Below are 21,726 nucleotides of genomic sequence, written 5' to 3' on the forward strand. Positions count from 1 at the left end.
GATTGATCAAAAAAACTACCATTTGCACTATGGGTATATCGAATTTCAATTCGATCCTCTATTGGAGCTACTCCCTACTCCTTGGTGTTAGCATGGAAGCAATTTTGCCAGTTGAAATGGAAATTCTGTCTCTCAGGGTCTTATTGGAAAGTCAGTTGTCAGAAGTAGATTGGGTTCGTCAACGGTATGAAGAATTAAACTTGATCGAAGAAAAATAACTAAGAGCTTTGTATCACGTGCAAGCTTATCAAAGAAAAGTCGCCCGTGCGTTTGACAAAAAGATCAAGGCCCGTCACTTGCAAGTCGGGAATTTAGTACTCAAAGAGAATCGGACACCTATCTTTGACCCTAGAGGGAAGTCCAAATCAAATTGGGGAGGTCCGTTCATCATCAAAGAAATATTACCAGGAAAAGCTATCAGGTTTCAAGATCATGATGGAATCGAATTACCAGAACCAACCAACCTTGACCAAATCAAACGGTACTACATTTAAGGAGGTCATCTTTGGTCGAATCAATTCTCATATTACCTAGTTTAATATATCCTTTCTCAACCCCTTTGCAGCCTTATCAAAAAGAAAAATTATGCCTTTTTCTTTCTCAGTCCAATCACCTAACCTAGGGAAGGGAAGATTCGAACTACATTTTGGTCTGATCCCAAAATTCTGGGGTACGTAGGCAACTTGAAAAGTTACTTCAGGCCCGACCACATCAAAATAAAAAATAAATTTCCTAACAAAAAAAAATTTAAAAAAAAGGAAATATCATCCAAAATGGGGAAGAAAATTCAAGGAAAAAGAAAATAATTTAAAAGGAAATGCCACACAAGGGGTATTTAGGTTTTTGAGCCTCAAAATTCCTTTCTTTTTATACCCATTCCTAAGCCTACCCATAAAAGTCCTCTTAAATACTGTGCGAAAAGGTAAGAAAAATAGTAGCAACTCCAGAAGTTCAGAAGAGAAGGAAAAAATAAAAAATAAAAGCCTGCTAGGTTGAAAACTCGAAAAGGGCGACTTAGGCAAAAACTAAGGCAAGCTCACAAGGTTGAAATTCTGAAAGGACGGTCTTGGCAACAATCAGAGCAAAAAAAAAAATCTCGCTAGATTGAAAACCTGAAAAGGCGATCTAGGCAAAAGTTAGAGCAACTAAGAAGAATGAAAGAAAATCTCAAGAGGTTCGAGCCAAAACATTTGAAGTCCGAATAATCAAGTTTAATACTTAGCTTAAATCAGGCACAGACTCGGAAGCCACAAGTATCTTGTCTACGATCGATCTGAAAATTTTTACTTCTCCAAGTGAACCAAGGGAGAGAAAGGTGAATTCTATGATGAGTCTCAAAAGGAAATATTTTGTTTTCTTGAGCCTGATTCAAAATCTTTTATAAAATTAATCAAAATTAAAAGTTAGATCTTTATTGCGCTTGTGGTAATCAAATATTTCAAACCTTCATACAAGGGGCATTGTCTTTCTTTTTTAATATGTAACTTTTCCCCCTTATACTAGGGGCATTTTTTTTTTAATTTTTGCATGATGTATTCAATTATTTTCAATGCCATGTTTATTGTCAAACTAGGGGTATTTTATTTTGAGCAATGTTAATTCTAAAAGATAATAAGAACCCCAAACTTAAGGTTACCCTCTTGATAACAGTTTTTCGAAAGACTCTTGAGGTTCAAAAGAAATAAAAACTCAGGTTTTAAATTCATAAAACTTTTGGATAAAATCTTGAGGTTCAAACAAATGCATTTTGGATCTCACATAGGAGATAGGGCATTCATTCTGTCATAGATCTATTCATTCCCAGATTCAACCCCTCTTTTCCAAATTCATTTTCAATCGTTTTTTCCTAGATTTATTCCTTCATTCTCAGTTTTACTCAGCCAGATACCGTCGAGGGTTTTCTAGGAATTATGCTCAGATGCCACCGAGGGCTTTATCGAAATTATGCTCAGTTGTCGCCGAGGGCTTTCTCGGAACTATGTTCAGTTACCGCTGAGGGTTTTCTCCGAATTATGCTCAGTTGTCGCCGAGGGCTTTCTCGAAATTATGCTCAGTTGCCGTCGAGGGTTTTTTCGGAATTATGCTCAGTTGCCGCCGAGGGCTTTCTCGGAACTATGCTCAGTTACCGCCGAGGGTTTTCTCGGAATTATGCTTAGATGCCGCCGGGGGTTTTCTCGGAACTATGCTCAGTTACCGCCGAGGGTTTTCTCGAAATTATGCTCAGTTACCGCCGAGGGTTTCTCGGAACTATGCTCAGTTACCTCCGAGGGTTTTCTCGGAATTATACTCAATTACCGCTGAGGGTTTCTCAGAATTATGCTCAGTTACTGCCGAGGGCTTTCTCGGAATTATGCTCAGATGCCGCTGAGGGTTTTCTCAGAATTATGCTCAGTTACCGTCGAGGGTTTTCTCAGAATTATGCTCAGTTTATGTTCAAATTATGCTCAGATTATGCTCGTTTATGCTCAGTCTATGCTCAGATTAAGCTCAGTTTATGTTCAAATTATGCTTAGATTATGTTCAGTTTATGCTCAGTCTATGCTCAGATTATACTCAGTTTATGCTCAGATTAAGCTCAATTTATACTCAATTTATATTTACTTTGTGCTCAGATTTTACTTAGTTCCAACTTAAACTCTTTGAAATTTGTCTCAAATTTTAAGTCCACACACTTGCACAATTGTTACATTAGTCAAGGAGAATTTTCTAAAATTCAAGGATCTGACACTGTCAGTGAGAGTTCTCGCTTAATGACCTGACAACCTTTTAGTTCGGGGAGAGTTTTATGCTCAAGGATCCGAATGCCCCGACGAATTGCTAAATCAGACTGCAAAATGAACTGTCACTAGCTTTGGCATTCAGATATAGCACTATCTACCAAAATATATTTGCTATCTAGTTTACTTCAACCCTCTACCAAAGAGGGGCATCTGTAGACACCCCATTTTTGCACTTGCCTGATTAATCAACTCGTTAACTTGATCACAACGATTTCCAATGATGGATGTTTATCCCAATGCTTTATTTTGTTACCAGATATGTTTCAGAAATCCGGATGAGGCATCTCGAACTGACAAAACTGTAGAAACCACGCTATGCTAGGAAAATATGACCCTATAAGCATAGAAATAATCATTTTGCAGACAAAAAGAAACTTTACGATAAAAATCACCAAAAAATGACCAAATTACCAAAATACCCCTAACATCAAAGCAACCCTAGAGCATACATTACGCTTAGGAAAACCCTTTCGAACACATAAAACAACAAATCGAAATCAAATAAATTATTTTGCCAATTTTCACAGAATTCGATAAAATTATGAAAATGCCCCTCATAAAGTTCACGATCATTTCACACAAAAATTTCATAAATTACACAAATCAATATTTCCATTGAATTCCTTACAAAAAATTGATTCTAAAACATCTTAAAACATCAAAAATCGACTTGAAACACAAAAAGTCCTCTCCGAGGGTAAAACGGTAATTTCATAATTTTTATAATTAAAAATTTCAAAATTAATAAATAAAGCATTAAATAATTAAAGTGAAACATTAATAAAATTAATTTAAAAATTTAAACTAAAAAAATCGATCAATCAGGCTCTCAGGCAAAATTTTTGAGGGTTGCTAAGATATTTATTCAAGGACCCCTTCATTTGGGGGTCCAAAGAATTAAAGATATAATAGAGGGGGGCTCTACAAAAAATTAAAGTTAATCAAGTAAGACTAAAGTCAATCAAGTAAGACCAAAGTCAAGATATTAAAGTCAATCAAGTAAGACTAAAGTCAAAATCTTAAAGTCAATCAAATAAGATCAAAAGTCAAAACCCTAATAGAGTTCTAATTAAATAATAACTCTATTTAATAGAATTCTAACTAAAATATAATTCTACCTGAAACAATTCTAATTAAAATATAACTTTAACTAAAAGAATTATAATTAAACACTAATTCTATCTAAACAAACCCTTTAAAAAATCTATAAATAGGGGTCCTCACACCCTATTTTCGTATCAAATAATAAACCCTAAGAGAAGTAGGTCAAAAAGCTTCCCTAGCCTCCCATAAACCCTAATTTTGAAGTCTCAACTCCTTACCTAACACCCATACTTCGATTTTAGCATGAAAAATACCTAAAAGCCCTTCAAAAATACCCCAAAATCCATAATAAAATTCGAAGAACCTAAATCTAAGAAAGAGATACCTTGCTTCGGAGAACAGAAATCGGATCCGGAGACAAAACGAAGTAAGAAGTACGGTACAATGAACGATTTTATCAAATCTGAGGGAGTAGAATCGTTGCGTTTAGAAGGTAAATTTTTTTTTATCTAAGTTTTTTATTAGCAATGTAGTCTTATTTAGGATAAGTAGAGACCGGCATTTGCCAGGCGGGGTTGGTGCCTAACACCTTCCAATCTTGTAATGTGATCCCCGGATTCAGTTTTTTTTTAGTAGATTAATTGTTTTTATCTGTTTTGAGTCTATATTCGGTTCCTAGACCGTAATAACTAGGTGGCGACTCCCAAACCTCAAGGGTCAAAAGTGGATCCGGCACCTCACGGATCGAGGGCGCTTTCACCTCCCCGTGAAAACGAGTTCTTCTTTCCTCTTCTTCTTTTGCTATTGATTTCTTCCTTCCTCATCTCTCCAGATTAGAAACTCAACTGAGCTCTCTTCCTTATCTCTTCTATTCACTCTCTCTACAATGCTTCTTCCTCATCTCTCTCTCTCTCTTGATTTCTTTCGACGATTCACTGCGTCTGCTGGAAAATGAAGACGACTTCGACAAATCTACTCCTCTTCAACAGCGTCTTCCTCATCGATGGCGATCTACTCCTATCAGATTTGCGGTTAATTTGTAAACGACTTCTTCCTGACTCTCTCTCTAACTCGTTCTAAAGAAATTCTAAATTCGATCTCTCTCAAAAGTAAGAAATGACAAACCCTTAATTAGTTTTTATTATTTAATTTTTTTTTTAATTTCATGTTCTGCTGAGTTTTTTTGGGTTTTGGCTTAGTTTGGATCTGGAATTGATAATGTGGGATGGCTAGGTAGGAGATTGAAATACATTTATGAATTTTAGGATTTACTCCTTTGGAATTTTGAGTAGTTTTTTTAGTTTTATATCTTTTTTTTGTGTATGATTTAGTTTGAATATTTCACACCATTTCTGTGGACATATGGTGATCTTTTTGTTGAATTTTAGGGTTTGATACCCAATTATAATCTGGGTTTGGTTTTCTGAGTAGATCTAGTATCTATGGGTTCTTACTTTCATGAGGTTGCATTTTGGTAGTTTCCTTCAAATGTGTTCTTTTAATGGGGGGGGGGGGGGGTTAGTGTTTATATTGTTTGTATTTTTTTTCCTGATTTTGATTTTCTTTCATTATGGTTGAATTGATGTCTTCTGAATAAATTTCTTCTTTTTTTTCTCTTGGCTTATCATTATAGTTTTATTTTTTATTTTTTCGTCATCATCTCAATTTGCATGCTATCCTTAGACCTATTGCCCAATTAGTCAAAAATATCAGATTAATTTAGGCTACAATCTCTCTTTTTATCTGATATATACATGGACAGTTGTGCATTTACAGATTCTAATGTATTGAGGCTCATCAATAAAATTGTAAATCATTTTTGAACTTTTGTTGTATTCTTAATATCACAAGAACTCTATATATATTGAATTATTTATTTTGATCATATGTTTTAATATTCATCTCAGAGTTTTGAAGCCAAGTTTATAAGATGGACATCATCTCTCAACTACAAGAACAAGTGAATACAATTGCATCACTTGCCTTCAATTCTTTAGACTCCCAAAAGAATATGATAGGATACTAGGAATTGGTATCATCTGGTTGGGCCAATTTTTGTTCTTGGAGCGCTTCTAGGTAAGGTCGATCTAGTGTTGTGTCCCAATCTCTATGTGTGTGTCATGTTGATAATGATGGTAGGCATTCCTTGCAATCTGTTTGGTGGATACTTTAATTATCATTCTGATAGTTTTTTTCCCCCTTACAAATAGATAAGATTTACATTTCAAAAGGATCCTGTTTGGTGGATACTTTAATTCTCTTTGAATCTAATTTTTCGTTTGCTTGAACTGCAATTAATGTTTGCAATTCTTATTCCTAATATAGCATTAGCAAATGTATTGGCTCTATCGATGCCCAATCGTTGATGTTAAAACCCCTTCCTTGCTTCTGTATGGGAAATTATGCATATGAAGATTGAGAGCAATGAGTTCTTTTTTGATCTGCAATCTACTTTTCCAAATTCTGATCAATGTCACCAGTTCTATGCAACTGTTATTTCTTAGTATATTCCAATGCATTGATATCATGATCCCTCTCTACTTTGTCTTTGATGATTGTATTTTGTAACATGTTCCCATTCATTGACATAATGGGTGCTCTTCCTTGGCTTAATAAAAACTAGGATGCTATATAATACTAAATTCCAATTCCTAGCATAGAACTACTTTACAATTGATTATGGTAATGCTCTCCAGTTGTAGAAGAGATGAAAGTTTCCAATATGTTTACTGGGGTTTTTTCATTTGATATACCGTAATAATAGCTTTGCCTTGAATTAAGACGGGGTGGCAAAGTTGGTTCCTTTTTTTGGGAGTGGTTCATGGTTATTCTTTATGATTATGAGACTATGTCCCCCATAGTCCATATTTTTGAAGTGATTTTCTATTTATCGTCTTGATTCTGTTTATCTTATCTATATGGGTGATGTCTCGGAGGAAGATGTTTACTCATTTGGGTATGATCAAATCAAGCGAGGCAGATAACGTTAGCCAATGCAGCTCAAGTTATCAGCATGAGAGAAGCTGTAGTGCACAGTCTGGGGAAGAAGTAAGCATTGGAACTGTTCGCAAGCAGTCTTCTTTGGCACATGGTATTGCATCAGCCTCTCCTTTAATTGGACTGCCCAAATTCTCTCATCTTGGATGGAATCATTGGTTTATTCTTAGAGATCTCCAATTTGCAACAAACCATTTCTCTAAAGAGAATGTAATCGGGGAGGGTGGATATGGGGTTGTATACATGGGCCGTCTGATAAATGGAACCGAGGTAGCAATAAAGAAAATCCTCAACAATTTGTAAGGACACTTCAAATTCTCTATCCAGTTGAAAATGGTTATCTAATCCATGATTCTTAGTTGTGTTCTTCTATGTCTTTTGTGTGGATATTATTTTTGTAGGGGACAGGCAGAAAAGGAATTTAGAGTTGAAGTAGAAGCTATATGGGACAGGCCTACGCTGTTTTTGAAGTTTCTTATATGTATCTCAGGTATGTGGCACCTGAATATGCAAATTCTGGATTGTTAAATGAGAAGTAAGATACTTACAGTTTTGAGAACCAGAATTTCAAGTAGAAACCAGGGGAAATTTTGGTAATTTGGGTTTTGTGTATGTATAAATGTGTGTTTGAGCTTGAATCCCTCAATCTACTGATGTATGCTGTGAAAAATGACCATATGTTAAATCAAGCAACACAAGATTTATGTGGTTAGGTTAGTTAAATAGAACGGATTTTGTGAGGATCATTCTTGTTGAGAGAATGATTGAGACCTATGTCAATCTTGATGTATTATGTGTTTGCTATCCTTTTTTTATTGTCTTTGTGGTTTTATGTGGGGTTTGACGTTCACATTAACCTTATTGGATACCATGATTGTTGCAGGTTAATCTTGTTGAGTAGCTCAAAGTAATCTTATCGAGTCGAACAGCCATCATGGAAATCGAACCCATGTTGGAGAATTCTGGTTCCACTGACTTGGATTGTTGGGTGTTCTAGCAGTTTTAAAAAATACAAATAAATTAAAATCCTTATTGTACAGATATTTTCAGGGTTCAGTATGGGATCCTGTCTTATACACATGATTTTTATTTATTTATTTTGGTTCAATGTTTCCTCAGTTTCTCTTACTGTTCTTGGGTTGGTAAAAGCTATCATAGTTACTTAAATCTCCTTATTATGAGAATGCGAGTCGTCGTCCACAACAAAGTCATGGACTTCACCATTCAACTCAATTGTACTACAACCGAATAATGTTTGTAATTTGTATTTAAAGTAACAATGAGGGCAGGGTGTACATAAAGTAAAATGTATTAATGTATCTCCCCTGTTTAATCAAGAATAATACTTAACAATGTTTAATCCCTTCCCAATATATTACCAAGCAAGCAGTGTTTTATTTTAGAAGATGATATCTACGCTGAAATCTCCAATACTCAACAGACATTAAAAAAGTGGATCGAAAAATGGTAAGCCATCATAGTATATAGATAGTGACTAGGACATAACTAATTGGCAGGCCTGGTTAGAAGTGACCATTTGGTTACTTGTATGCTGGAGATCATCCCCTAAGTTAAGAATCCCTAAAGAGTCTTGTACAAGAAAAAAACATCTCTAAAAGAGAATCATAAACTATTCCCATGCGGTGCACATGTTGGGAGTTAGATTCTTCATAATTGTCCAGCCTCCCCCATGATAAACTGCACGTGCGGTGGGACCAAAATCATCAGCCACGCCCACGTTATCACCGTAAACCAGCACAGCATAACACACAAGAAAAACTGAGTTCAAACCACACCTTAACAATGTTACTACATACATCAATCACACAATTCATGGGAACTGGAATCCCAAATCAATAGATAAAATCAAACATTTAGATTTTTTTTAATTGGAAGGTTGGGTTGGAAGAAATTTGATACAACATGAATATTCGAAGCATTCTAGTAATATACACATTCTTATCATTTGCTCAGTGCACTAATGCCAAGTCTCTCATGTCAGAATAAACATGCATCAACCCCCTAAATAGCCTATCATCTCTCTATCATATTTACAAAAGTTTAAAACCCCTACAACTTCATCAATTTCTTCATTACTGGGAACTTCATGGTCTGATAATGCAGAGCCACCAGACTCAGTCCCCTTAGAGATAGTCAAGCAAGCAGAAAGCTTCATTCTAGGACTGACCTAAAGACTACTTCAGATGATTTGCTTATCTTTCTCCTCTTAGGAACAAGACTTGAATGAGTAGAATTTGCACATGACCCAACTGTTAAATCATCACTTTTATTGCTCAAGCATGCAACATCTAACACCCCAATTGGACTCTATGGCACAGAAGTAACTGAAGCCCCCTACTATTTGCAACTTTAACAAACCCACTACGCACCGAAACATTTTGGATCAATTCCACACATTTCAACACTCTCTCCTGCAAATCCAAGATAGAAATAGAATCAAATTCACAAAAATTATTAAATTATTCACCATTTAGAAAATCCATTTTGGATTCATCAAGTTTATTACCTTTTCTACATGTTTGATGAAACAAGATGCAACCTTGTTTATGTCCACTGTTTGGATTTCTCCTAATACATATATTGCCACTGATGCAGAAACCTCAAAAGGCCTAAATTCCAAGAATTCAATCCCTACATTTCCCATCAAACAATATATCAGACCTCAAATTCACTATTTAAAAAAAATTGGCTCGAAGAAGTTAAAAAAGAGACATAGTGAGATAGACCTTTGATTGTGTTTAAGATGAGTTTAATGGATCAAGAGATCGATGATCTTGGTGGAGGATTATCATCCTTGTTGATCTTCGAAAGGAAGTAATCTATGAAGGTGAAAGGAATCGCTACTTGCATTCTCCATTTCAAAGTGCTCAACACTAAAAGCTCCATTCTTTGTATGGTTCTAGTTTCAAATACATATTTGGATTCCCCTATTTGGTGGAAACCCATTTCATCAGAACAATCAAATTCAAGTAAAATATAATAAAAGAAAGAGAAAAAAAATTACAAAATGTAATAATAATTCAAGAACATATTAGATAAGTTGTGCAATTAAATACTATTTCATCTACCATTAAATACCATTCGAGGAATCTGTAGAAGAGGACTTCGACCGCAGAGGTCAGAATGAGGAAGACGAAGTTGAGAAACTTCAATTTGTTTCTGTTTGTTAACGGGGAGGTAGTTGCAAATTCAAAAATTTCATTTGTTTACAAACGATTTTAACGTAACAAACGATCTGAACCGCAGATCTTGAATTAATCGGATGGCTTAACTCGTTTGTAGAGATGTGAGTAGATATGTGTGTCTTCCGAACCCGACCCATATATATAAGAATTTTCTAAGCAGAAAAGGGTAGATAAGTGACCTGCAGCCTCCAGCTGCCTATGGAGTTCTTGTCCTCTGCTTAGAGAGTAAATTAAGGAGTGAGAGAAGTAACGGAAAGTCAAGAAAAATGACATTAATGGCGGTAAATTCGTCAAAACTATACCTGAAGTTCTGCAATTCGTTTCAATTGGGCTTCCTCGCCACCCTCTGACACTGGAAGTGCCACAACTAATACATCAAACTGCAGAGGTAAAAGCGGTTTAATAGCATACAAGGTTTAAAATTTGTCTAGTTTGGCATCTTGGCTAGTTCATAGTACAAGACAGAATGATATAATGGAAAAATAACAATGAGTTTCAATAATAATTGATTCATTATATGCAACAGTCTTAATGCTTATAAAAAATTATTTTGACCGTTTCAATTAACTTTTTTTTTTGGTATTGTAGAAATCAAAATTGCAGAAAGAGAAGTTCTTAAAACACTAAGATTGGATTGAGAATGATCTTGACCTTGAACAAATTGCAAAGCCCATTAGTTGATGGGTGTGATTGAAAAACTAATCCTACCTTATGTCTATAACCACAAGTGACAAGGCCCTAAAAACGAACATCATTCTCAGTTAATCAAGCGCGAAGGCCAGAGAGGGAAAAAAACATATGAAGTCTCTATAGAAGAACAAACACAACAAACTGTTCTCCAGATTTCTCATTCAATCAACCATGAAGCTTGAAAATATGAAAAGATATTGAGTCTATAGAGCAATACAAACTGCAAGCACTTCTCCATAGAAGAAAGGCCTCAATTCTCATGAGAGACATAGCGTTTGCACTTTTGCCAAGTTCTGTATGTTCTCTTAGAGGTTATGCATGCAGTTTTGATTTAAGTGTAAATGGGAAAAAAAATCTATCGAATACAGAAGGAAGGAAATGAATTTGAGGAAGTCTAAATATGAAGCCTCTATTTTATACTTAATGGGTAAACATATCTTATTATTTTCCATAGTGGTGGCAGATATTGAATAAGAAATCCTGACCATTTTGGGTAGTGATGGCAGATCTTTGACCATTTTTTCTACAAGGTCTTCCTAATTCTTAGTGAATCATGTACTGGTAGATGTGAGGAGTTACCACTTTCATCATCAAGAATAGATATTCAAGAGCATATCTGTTTTTAACAGAATCCTTTTGAAATGTAAATCTTATATATTTGTAAGGGGGAAAAAACTATCAGAAAGAGAATTAAAGTATCCACCAATCAGATTGCGAGGAATGCCCACCATCATCATCAGCATGACACACACATAGAGATTGGGACACAACACTAGATCGACCTTACCTAGAAGCGCTCCAAGAACAAAAGTTGACCCAACCAGATGATACCAATTCCTAGTATCCTGTCATATTCTTTTGGGAGTCTAAAGAATTGAAGGCAAGTGATGTAATTGTATTCACTTGTTCTTGTAGCTGAGAGATGATGTCCATCTTATAAACTTGGCTTCAAAACTCTGAGATGAATATTAAAACATACGATCATAATAAATAATTCAATATATATAGAGTTCTTGTGATATTAAGAATACAACAGAAGTTCAAAAATGATTTACAATTTTATTGATGAGCCTCAATACATTAGAATTTGTAAATGCACAACTGTCCATGTATATATCAGATAAAAAGAGAGATTGTAGCCTAAATTAATTTGATATTTTTGGCTAATTGGGCAATAGGTCTAAGGATAGCATGCAAATTGAGATGATAATGAAAAAATAAAAAATAAAACTATAATGATAAGCCAAGAGAAAAAAAAGAAGAAATTTATTCCGAAGACATCAATTCAACCATAATGAAAGAAAATCAAAATCAAGAAGAAAAATAAAAACAATATAAATACTAACCCCCCATTAAAAGAACGCATTTGAAGAAAACCACCAGAATGCAACCTCATGAAAGTAAGAACCCATAGATACCATATCTACTCAAAAAACCAAACCCATATTATAATTGGGTATGAAACCCTAAAATTCAACAAAAAGATCACCATATGTTGACAGAATTAGCGTGAAATATTCAAACTAAATCACACACAAAAGGAGAGATATAAAACTGAAAAAACTACTCAAAATTCCAAAAGAGTAAATCCTAAAATTCATAAATGTATTTCAATCTCCTACCTAACCATCCCACATTATCAATTCCAGATCTAAACTAAGCCAAAACCCAAAAAAACTCAATAGAACATGAAATTAAAAAAAATAATTAAATAATAAAAACTAATTAAGGGTTTGTCATTTCTTACCTTTGAGAGAGATTGAATTTAGGATTTCTTTAGAAAGAGTTAGAGAGAGAGAGAGAGTCAGGAAGAAGCCGTCTAGAAATGAACCGCAAATCTGAGAGGAGTAGATCGCCATCGATGAGGAAGATGCTGTTGAAGAGGAGCAGATTTGTCGCATCGTCGTTATGGTCGTCGTCTTCGTTTTCCAGCAGACGTAGTGAATCATCGAAAGAAATCGAGAGAGAAAGAGATGAGAAAGAAGCGTTGTAGAGAGAGTGAATCGAAGAGATGAGGAAGAGAGCTCGACTAAGTTTCTGATTTGGAGAGATGAGGAAGGAAGAAATCGATAGCAGAGAGAAGAAGAGGAAAGAAGAACTCGTTTTCACGGGGAGGTAATTGCAAATATGGAAAAGTCATTTGTTTACAAATGTTTGTAACGCTACACACGACCTGAACCATATATCTGATCGATATCGAATGATTGAGTTGATTTGTAGAGATGTGAGTCGATATGATTGTCGTCCGAACGCGACCTATATATATATATATATATTTATTATAATTATATAAAAAATCACGATAAAATCATTATTTTCTTAAAAAATTGAATTATTACACTCCAATTCCTTAAATTATTAAAGAATTATTATTGACACTCCAAATTTTTATTATTGCACCTCAATTTCTTAAATTATTTATCACACCCCAATTAAAGATTAAAACACACTCTTCAAAAATTACAAAGGTTTGGCACAAATTATAATCTAAACATTATAACACTAGTTCAAATAATTTTAGTATTTGAACACAATCATTATAACACTAGTTCAAATAATTTTAGTATTTGAACACAATTATGATTAAGCTCATATAAAATCCTAAATAATAAAAAAAAAGGATAATAATCTAACAAAAAACTAAGAGAGTTTATATTAGCATCACAACTTTTATTTATGATTTTTTTTCTAGGTATAATCAATAAAAGTTGGAGTGCCAATAGTATCTCTCTATTTTATTTGCAAACAAATATTTAAATAATTTAAAATTAATTAATTAATCAAAAATTTAAAAAAGAAGATTGACTAATTTTATTTTATTTATAAAAATAATTAATTTTTAACAAATTAAATATTTATTTTACAAAGAAAACTATGATCTTTTTTTGTAATCGCCCAATTTAAATATTTATTTTATGAATAAAACATAATTTTTAACAATTTAAAACAATTCATTATTTTAAAATTTTGTTGCTACGTGTGATGGCAAATCATTTTCCTACGGGAGAGGGGTAAGAAAATGATTTGATGCTAATGAAGGAAAATCGCGTGTGTTGACAAATCATTTTTCCTGTAATTTTTCTAATTTCTGACGACACCAAATACTTAAAAATAACAGTTTTCCATGGAATTGCAATTTTTGTCTGATTTTCCGTGCAATTAATCGTACCCTTAGTATAAAAAAATTGAAACTCTGAAAAATATATAATGGGTTAGGTTCTGTTAACTTAAGAAATATGACTTAAGATATGACATAATATCTTGACCATGTAAACACAAAATTCAATGGTTAAAATTTATTATGTACTGTTGCGATATGCATAAAATCTCAAACGTTGGATTTTGTGTTTACACGGTCAAGATCTTGTGTCATAATTTGAATCATATTTCTTGAGTCAACAAAATCCCAGCCATATATAATTATACTAAAATATATAAAATTAATATTTTTTTATGAAAAAATTATAAAATTAATTAATTAATACTAATACATTTATTATTTTGATTCAAATATTATTAAATAATAAAAAATAATTAGTTAATGTTAATTTACATAAATTTATAAATATTATAATTCTACCAAAATTTTGACAGTATGTCCTCTAAAAAATTGACTTATGCAAATTTATCTAATAAAAAAAATACCTGCATAATATATAAAACACATCCGCATAGCATCTCATACAATATAATTATATTTTAGCATCATTTAAATATAATAACTGTATAGGTGGAATCGAGTTTTACATTGATCGACCCTACCCTACTGATCTGAAGTAGCTCCCCCGTCCCTTTTGTAAGCATCGGTGTGGTACCTGCCAATAATTCTCCAACGCTCAACTTAAAATTGCATAAATATCTCTATTAAAAAAATTGTTTCAGTCTTTGTTCCCTTGACCAAAAAGATCTCATTACCTTTATTGATTCCTCTATTTATAGGTTCTCCCTTCAAATCAAGATTTCCTCATTGATTATGGTGAATCCCTTGATTGCCATGATCCTAAACAGAATTGGGATCTCTGAGATCGAGTCTAAAATTCTTGGAAAATCTCTTCCGAGATCTCCAGATTTGACACACATAATCGAGAATCACGCAAATATTTAGATTAGGCATGCCTTGTTAAATAGACCAAATATCTCATTATGCTGTCCTGCCCCATCAATTAGACTAGGCATTATTAACTTTGTTTACCCTACTGCTGGGCAGGACTAGCTCGCTTTAGGTATCACTTACTTTATTAGGGCACATGTACAATCTAGATAACATATTAATATTACCCTCTATCTTGGGAATCTCCCCCTTTTAGTCGATTTAATTATTCTATAATCACATCCATGCGACTTGACAATATGTCCTTAACATAGTTCCTCTCAGGCATTTTAACCCAGTTTGATTCTTCCTCATGTGTTATCTTGGCATGTTGTGAAGGTGGACATTGAGTAAAGATGAGGGAAGGAATGCTTGTGGTTTGAAATGGTGTTGACACTAGTGCTAGCACATTATTTTGAGCTTGTGTCGACGTAAGATCAAAAGTTGGTGTCATTGGAGGAGGTATCAATGTTGGATTGGCGGTTGTGGGTATTTGTTGACTAGACTGTCTTAACCTGTTTGTATGATTTTGAATAACTTGAGTAACCCCCGGAATTTGAATTGGTGTTGATATCATATTCCCAATTGATGTCACTTGATCATTCAATTTCTTAAATGTTTATTCACTAACCAGATGGTTATTAGTCAGATTGTCTGTACAAATGGATTTTCTGTAATCGGAGGCTCAGTTTTATCTATTGGCTCCATGATGACAATCTTAAACCTGAAATGATACTGAATTTGCGTTGTAACCCATCTTCTCAATCCTCTACTCTTTAAACGCCCAATGTTTGCACTCTTAGTACAAAAAATTATTCTAAAATGTAGGTACCTTAGATAAAGAAAAAGACAATATGTTTTTAATTCCAAGAAAATAATGAATTTATTATATATATATTTGTTCTAAGTCAATATAAAGATCCTCTCATGGTGAGGTTAAAAGAGACCCTGTGAAATTTAGGAGAACAGATGATCCTAGTTGCAACCCTTTATTACTTCTCTATTTATTTTTTAACACCTAAAAGAATATAGAGGAATTATCCTAGATGAATGTAAGACGTTCTACTAAGGACCCTTAAGCGATAAAAGAAGCGGAAAAAAAAATGATTACTAAGGTGACCTTTAAGAAGTTCAAAGATTTTTGAGAGACATGATCTACAAAAGGAAGTGTGACTAATTTGACCTTTGAGAGGTCCAAAGGTCTTAGAGAGACCTGAACTATGGAAAGAAATACAATTATTTTGACCTTTAAGAGGGTCAAAAGTCTTTGAGAGGCCCAAACTATGAAAGGAAATACGACTAATTTGACCTTTAAGAGGTCCAAAAGTCTTTAAGAGACCTGAACTATGAAAAGAAATATGACTAATTTGATCTTTAAGATGTTCAAAGGTCTTTGAGAGGCCCGAACTACGAAAAGAAATGTGAGTTAATTTGATATTTAAGAGGTTCAAAGGTCTTTGAGAGACCCAAACTACAAAAGAAAATACGACTAATTTGACCTTTAAGAAGTTCAAAGGTTTTTAAGAGACTCGAACTATAAAAAGAAATACAACTAATTTGATCTTTAAGAGGTCCAAAGGTCTCTAAGAGACCTGAACTACGAAAATAAATACGATTAATTTGACCTTTAAGAGATCCAAAAGTTTTTGAAAGACCTAAACTATGAAAAAAAAATATAATTAATTTGACTTTTAAGAGATCCAAAGGTTTTTGAGAGACCCGAACTACGAAAAGAAATGCGAGATTGTGAATTTGAGCTATAAAAATGAAGATAGGTCCTTGTCCAGACCTTCGAACATTAAGCTCGATCTAAGTTGACCTTTAAGATGTCTAGAGATCTTTAAAAATTTGATCTATGATCTAAACTGCCCTTTAGGAGGATGAAAGGTCTTTGAGAGGCCCGATCTACTAATGAAAAATATACTAAGTTAACTTTTAAGAGGTCCAAAGGTCTTTGAGAGATCCAGTCTATGATCTGAAGTGACATTTAAGAGGTCTAAAGGTCTTTAACAGACCCGATCTACAAAAGAAAATGCAACTAATTTGACATTGGAGAGGTCCAAAGGTCTTTGAGAGACCCGATCTACGAAGATGTCTTGAATGTAAGAGACATAAAGGAAAAAGTCCCTTGTATGGGTGTTATGCCCGGACCTTTGAGTTGGGTGCCTCGTTTGTATGAAGCAAAACTCGAAATACCTTAAAGAAGATTTATCGTATAGGGTCGCCTTGCCCTTGAACCTTGAAAGTGGGTATCTTGAATGTATGAGATTTGAACCCAAGTATAGGGTCGTTTTGTGCTTGAACCTTGAAAATGGGTATCTCGGCTATATGAGATTTGAACCCATGATTTTTATAAGATTGAACCCTGAAGCTCTAACAAACCTATACAAATAAGGATTGGTTGTGTACACGACCCTTGTCGACGAAGAATGATTGGGATGACCCACAGGTGGGGTCGATCATGAGAGGTTCTAAAAAATCTAAAATAAATGAGGATTGATGGCACCATATTTTCCAAGAATCTCGAAGTTCTGAGGAAGAAAAAGTGGAGGTCTATCCTATTGATTGAGATGAAAATCTTTTTACCCCACCTTAGATTAAAGTAAAACTTAGAGTTAGGGGTTCTAGTTGGATTTAAAATGATGAGTACTTCAAGACCTATAGATGCACTTAGGTCTAAAGAATCAGAACCTTAAGTTTAATTTCGAAAGAACTCCACGAATCCTAGAAGTTGATATAGTCTAGATGTGAGATAGATTCCTAACTTTAATTTTTTGGATTTTCTAAATTCGAATTATTCGATTGGGTTCACCCAAGAAATGATTGACCACTTAAATGTGTAGGAAAACTTATGATGATTGTAGTGATGACATTGAGTCCTAATCTTATACTTGAGAAAATTTGGAATACTTCGATGGACCTACAGTTTGGACCTAAGATCAAGGTTACTTTTGACACTAACGAACCCTCAATTCAACTCTAAGTGTGAATGTGAAGACATATTAAATTTGGATTTAAACTCATCACAAAAAGTCAAGATAGTGGGAAGAAGTCCAAGTTTCGTTTCGATCTATGAGTGAACTTCAAATTAGGCCAAACACTTGTTCTGGCCTAGGGTGTAGATAGATAATACCAAAAACCTGGCCGTGGGTTAGGCACGACTAGACAAAAATTTTACCCTGGCCATGAGTTAGGCATGGCTAGGCAAAAATTTTGCCTTGGCCGTAGGCAAAACTTTTGTCTTGGCCGTGGGTTAGTTACAGACCCCTAAATTTTCTTTGACCTATGGACCAAAACTTATTTCTTTGCAAAAAATTATTTCCCAACATCAATTTTCAACTTATATTGCTAGATTTCGACCCTCTTCAAGTTGGGAATTGACTTTAGGAAGTCTAAGTCCTTAGGAGGTGTCTTGTAAGGCTTAAAAGAAAGAGAAAAGTAAAAATCCCCCTTACCAAATATGGGACATACTAATCTATTACATAGATCATCAAAGCCTTACAACTTGACATTCATGGGTCTACTTCAACTTATAATGCTTTAAGGAGTTGGCACACAACCCGTTGGGATTTTTTTTTCAAAACGTGTCCCAAATCTCTAATCGAAGGTTATGCATGATTGGCGATAAGTAGGTTGAAGGTTCTCAAATCTTCAAATCTCCATACAAACTGAAACAAGTGTTTCATAGGTTAGTGATTAAGTTGGATATTTTTATTTTCGTGTCTTAAGGTGAGTTGCCTCAAGGCGTAAGACTACTTGAATTTAGGGCTAGAGAGTTTTTATAGGATATGTGGTTTACGCATTGACTATGACCGAGAGGTGCACAAGTGCATTTTTAAAAAAAATGGTGTGACAACTTTACAAGTAAATTAATCCCACAAGGTAACCCAAATCAATCCCCCATTATTACAAACATTTACTACTAGAACGAAAAGAACACAAAGGAAACAAAACAATGTTAGTTATAAGAAAAAAAATAGCAAGTTAAAATTTCAAAATCTACACCAATGGTTATTAAAATTCTAGTTTGAACCCTCGATTTTCTCAGTGGAGTCGTCAGGCTGTAGATCGCAAGTTTCGAAACCTTTGGGAAAATTTGAGCTCATTTACACGGGTTTATGAGTCACCACCATTCTATTAAAGTGTGAATGAACACTATAAAAGGTTTTTAAAATTTTATTTTTGTTGGCTTGTAGTGCCTCACATATCTAAAAGATAATGGGAAATGGTCTTCCTAGAAGTCTAAGGTAAGGAGGTTCGGTTGAGAGACAAAGAAAGTGTCAGGCATTTTGTCCTTCCCATCCTAAGATGGTTATTAATATATGACCAAATAATGTGATTACGAAACTTTTTTTTTGGTTTTGATAATAAAAGAAATTATAGAGAAAAGTTAAGAAAAATTAACTATAGTCTAACTTTAGAAAATAAACAAATTAAGATAATGATCAAGTCAAAAATAAAATAAGGTGCTTGTTGGAATTTTTTATGAGCTTAGGACTTTGATGAAAACCCACATGAATTTCATCATTTGGAGTCTCAAAGCTTCAAAACAATTTTATGTGTTCTTTAAGGAGACTTTATTTATTGGTTTGATCTTTTGGCGAGGTTCATGATTTGAACCACACCATATAGGAATCAAGATTATATGCATGAAATTTTATTTATTTTTAGGCTATTTTTGTTGACTCTAAATGTTAAATATAGGTCCATAGGGACCTATACTCTTATTTGTAGCCATTTTAGAAGTGAGTGTGTGCAAAGTGTATGTATGTGATGGACTTATCTAGAGAAGATTACCTCTAAAGAGGATTTACTCTCTAGTTCTATTGCCATCAAAGAAAACAAAACAAGAAGCACTAGGAAACTTAAAGTGCAAGTAAAGTAAAGAAAGTAAAATATTTATACTATAAATTAAAATTACGAGGAAATAAAAAAAAGTAAAACCTAATCTAATGCTCTCAATGAGCTTATTGGGGAAGATAACCTTTAAAATGGATTACTCTCTTTCCCCAAGCCTCTAAACTAGAAATTTAAAGAACTACATTAAGAAGCAAACAAGTAAGCTAAGTAAGAAGAGTGCTTGAAAGTAAAAATGAAGGGAGAATGAGAAAAGGGGGATTAAAAAAGAGAGGTTGAAGAGTTTAGCTTGACCTTGATCTTTTTCTTTTCTTCATTCTTCTTCCTCTTCTTCTTCTTCTTGGTTTGTTCTTTTAGGGATTTTTATAGAGGTTTTGAGAAAATGAGAAGGCTTAGAGAGGTTTGAACATAATTTTAAATCACCAAAATAGTTCTATTTATAGGATTTTAGGAGACCCTTGGGGATAACTTGTCCTAAATCATAGGATTCTCAATATTTTTAATAAAACATCTAGAGAAAGTCCAAATTACCTCTCTTATCCTTGGAGTTGATGGCTTTTACTCACCTATAGGTCTCACTAATCATTAAGATCGATAGGATATGATTGTAAAAGTTCATAGTTTTTAGAGAATTCTTTGAGGAGGGTAAAAGAGTCTTAAGTCATTGACTTTGGATCAAATCCTAGAGAACTAGACTAGATGACACGTAAATGTGGACTTGGATTTTGAACATTAAGGTCATCTAGACAAACTAATCTTCTAACAACCTAAGGTTAACAATGCATTTGTTCTCAAGTTTTAGAGAATTCTTTAAGTTGGGTAAAGTAGTCAAAATCCATTGAACTTGGTCTAGTTACATTGACCCTTTTTAGATTGATGATGAACTTAGAGGACATAAGGATAATATATATTGGTTTAGTTTTAATAAGATGAGGTTAAGATAGTAATTACACTTGTTTATTTAGAAATGGCTTTCAATCCTTGTTGTTGTTCAAAAATTAGGTTTTTGACCTCTTAAAATTTCCTTAGGTTCTTTCTCGAAAGGTTTTTGGCATTCTTAGGCTCGGTTTAGGCAAAAATAGGGTGTTACAAGACCATCCGATAAAATCTGAATCTAAGTACCCGATCATTTCTAGATGATCTAATTTATTGTAAGTGAGCATATAGTACTTCGTCCCTTGTAGATACCTTATAACTTTCTTTGCAACTTTCAAATGGTCTATTCATAGGTTATTTTGATATCTACCTAGCATTCTAACTACAAAATTGATATCTGATCTGGTATATGTCTAATCATACATCAAATTCTTAAGAGTTGAAGCATATGGAATATCCTTTATCTGCTACCTTTCTAAATCATTTTATGAATATTGCATCAAGTTGAACTTGTCTCCTTTCCTGATAAGCGTTTTACCGATATAACAAGATTGCATATTATATCTCTCTAAAACTTAATTAATATATCATTTTTGAGATAACCTAATAATCATTAAGCTAGACTTTTAAAGATTATTATGCCAATGACATATATTGCTTTATCCATATCAACCATATTGAAATTCTTAGTAAAATAATTCTTGGTTCCGTACAACAAACCAAGATTACTACTAGCTAACATAATATCATCCACATACAGGACCTACATAATAAATTTGTTTCCACTGACTTTTAGATATATACACTAGTGAATAATATTTTCCTTAAATCTAAAAGATGCAATGGTATCATTGAACTTTACATACCATTGCCTTGAAGTTTGTTTAAGTCCATAAATGAATTTTTAAAGTTTGCAGAATACTTTACCCTTTTCTATGAACCCTTCAGGTTGTTTTATATAGATTTTTTATCCAAACTTTCATTTAATAAAGTCATTTTCACATCCATTTGGTGTAACTCTAAATCATAATAAGCCACCAATTCCATAATGATTCTCAGTGAGTCTTTTTTTTGAAATTGAAAAGAAAGTCTTAATATAATGATACATTCTTTCTAAGTAAGATATTTGGTTACAAGTCTGATTTTAAATCGTTTGACATTGTCTTTTGCATCGCACTTCATCTTG

The 21,726-nt window shown here is 33.6% G+C and overlaps 2 pseudogenes; both read right to left on the bottom strand.

Moving 5' to 3' along the window:
- Positions 1 to 8,451: 8,451 nt before the first annotated feature.
- LOC147401487 (cyclin-D3-1-like) lies at positions 8,452 to 9,904 on the bottom strand (annotated as a pseudogene).
- A 419-nt stretch (positions 9,905 to 10,323) lies between these two features.
- LOC147401488 (mediator of RNA polymerase II transcription subunit 21 pseudogene) lies at positions 10,324 to 11,915 on the bottom strand (annotated as a pseudogene).
- Positions 11,916 to 21,726: the final 9,811 nt, after the last annotated feature.

This window comes from Akebia trifoliata, chromosome 5, assembly GCF_017979445.1.
Source record: "Akebia trifoliata isolate Shusen 1 chromosome 5, ASM1797944v1, whole genome shotgun sequence".
Classification (NCBI taxonomy): domain Eukaryota; kingdom Viridiplantae; phylum Streptophyta; class Magnoliopsida; order Ranunculales; family Lardizabalaceae; genus Akebia; species Akebia trifoliata.